Consider the following 2,737-nt stretch of genomic DNA (forward strand, 5'->3'; position numbering starts at 1 on the left):
ATCACAGACGTCATGGGAGACTCACAGACGTCATGGGAGAATCACAGACGTCATGGGAGACTCACAGACGTCATGGGAGACTCACAGACGTCATGTAGGGAAGGTGGATGTCACTGGCGTGGCTTTTCTTTCTTTACTAGCAGTGTGAAGGCACAAACCAAAAACTGAGCTGAAAGGAAGCGCGGCGGCCGAGTGGCGCCTGGTGGGAAGCCGTGTGCCATGCGGGCTGCTGGGGGGCGGGGCGGCTCGCCTGCTTTTTGGGCAATTACAAGAAAAGTGGTAAACCACAAAATTCCAGTTGCTTATTCCTCTGGGACTTTGATGTTAGAACACAGTACCTGGCTTTTGGCATGAAGGGAATTCACAGTTGCCCCTCATTCATAGATGACTACCTATGTGTGTGTGCATAGAACACACACACGCTACTGTAATACGCAGTAGTCTTTATACAGATAACTACTCCTCACCAATGTGCTGGTCCTATTGATAACTATTGATAAAATGTTGATCTGTAGATCAATAGGAAAGGGAACAGCATAGAAAAAACGTAGGCAGTCTCGCTTTGTTCCAGACCTCAGGGGGAAGTCAGAGGGAGCCAGAGGCGAGGGAAGCCACCCTCACTGCTCATGGCAGCTCAGAGAATTTACAGTGATTGTTCATATACTGGGCCTGCCTCCTGCCTCCTGTTTCCCCTTTTTATTTTCCCGTAGTCTACAATTATTTGCTTTCTAAACTATTTGTAGATTTATTGGGAGTCTTTGTAATTATCCCTGATTTGTGAAAACCTGACTAATTTCATTGAATTATTACTTTTGCAGTTTCACTGTGTATATTTGGCTTCACAATCAGTGTATTTAATATCTATCCCCACATGAAAAGTATGTGATATAGAACTGATGCCAAATATATTGACAAATTTATAAGAGACTAAGGTTGCATTTCTGACAGCAGATACAATACAATTCAGGCCCAAAACAATAAATACGACAGGGGCACACACAGAGCTAAAAGCTATGTTTCAATATGAAGACAATATTTGTGAATAACTGGGCCAGCAAACACAGATCCCCCTCCCCCCAAAAAAAAGAATCAAAGGAGAACTAGGAAACATTTTCCCCCTTACCTTAATTTGCTTTCAGATTGATGAAAACAAAAGGAAAAACATTATGGACAGAACGAGAACAAGGTGTGAATCAAGGAAGGTGAAATGTTAAAAATTTAATGTGGGTAAAGGGGTGATTGCACATGCTTTATATTAGTCTTATAGATTTAAATATTTGAATTTATAGAAGTAAAAATAGACATGCAAATATGTTGTAATTTGTCTAGTTGGCATGGCATAGCAAGAGGTAATTTCTTAGGAACTCTTGGAAGTAAAATACTTTTATGTTTCACCCTATATCTAGCTATCAATGTATGATGCACGATTTTCCACAAATTAGGGTGTGAAAGAATTATATTAATAGATGTCAGAGGAAATTTCTCTTACTTTGGCTTTGATTACAAAGTGTTGTTTTTTTAATGATACTTCTTTTCTGATACTAATTCCATAATCTCCCTTTCAAGTTTGTCATAGTCAAGCCAGATTAATTATACATTTATATTACTCATCCAATGTTGAGCTAATTAGATTGTAAATAGCTTGATCTCTTTCATATTTTAATCTCTATTTTAAAACCTGTGCATATTTAATTAATGTAGAAACACTCGCTGATAAATTAAAATTACAACCTTCTACAGATTTTCCAGATACATAAGATACTGCTTTATATCTTTTGAAATTAACCTAAATTGAAGGATGATGATGGCAAAATGCACCCATTGCTGTAATTTCACCTTCTTAACACAATGCTAATGCTTTCCTGATGAACACGATTTATGCAAATACCAAATGTTTCAAGCTGATGTGTTTGAAAATAAAGGGATGGACAGCCTCCAGTAGTGAGAAGTGATCATGAATATTCACAGATGAATCCATCTGAGTTTTAAACTTGTTCCAGTCACACTGTACCCTCCCATAGTATCTGCAGATTCATAAAATAATCAACAGTTTTTCAAATTATGGTGAAGGCAGTGAGCTTGCAGGCAATGGGTAAGCACAGCTACCATATTGATTGAGTATCCTTGCCCCTGTTGGGGAAGGAAATTTCAGCCCCCCCCCCCCCAGAACAAGCCTTAGCACCATCATCAATATTTTCTCAAAGTTAAGAGACTGAATAGGAAATGTAAGCTGATACTGTCTCTGCAGAATTTTGAGCCGCAAATGGAACAAAATGTCAAACAGATGGTAACCACTATTAAAATTTTATGCATTCTGTAAAATATAAGTCTGCATGTAAAAATCATTTAGTGCCTCCCTTTGTTCACCAAAGTCTTAGCCGACCCATACCTTACCTTTGCGATCCATTGTCCATTACAACTCCATCTCAAAGGGTTACTTCTACAACTTTTTTGCCCTTTACCTAAACTTGAGAAAACTTCCTATTCTCTTCCCCCAAACAAAGCTGCATCAGTGTTTCTTAGAGAATTTCCTGTATTAACTGACAGCCCTGCCCTTGGGAATCACTGGGAGCCCTACCTGGTACTGACTCACCCCCTACCTATTCAACCTCATGGTCTTGATGTGCATTTGCTTCCTCGTTATTACTTTCAGATCTGAGCTCACACAACTTCTAGAATGCCTGAATTGCAAGGTATGTGTCCTCATACTATTCCTCTTCTCACTGTTATCTACAAA

The sequence above is a fragment of the Condylura cristata genome, unplaced genomic scaffold, assembly GCF_000260355.1.
Source record: "Condylura cristata isolate star-nosed mole 26May11 unplaced genomic scaffold, ConCri1.0 scaffold00018, whole genome shotgun sequence".
In the NCBI taxonomy this organism is placed as follows: domain Eukaryota; kingdom Metazoa; phylum Chordata; class Mammalia; order Eulipotyphla; family Talpidae; genus Condylura; species Condylura cristata.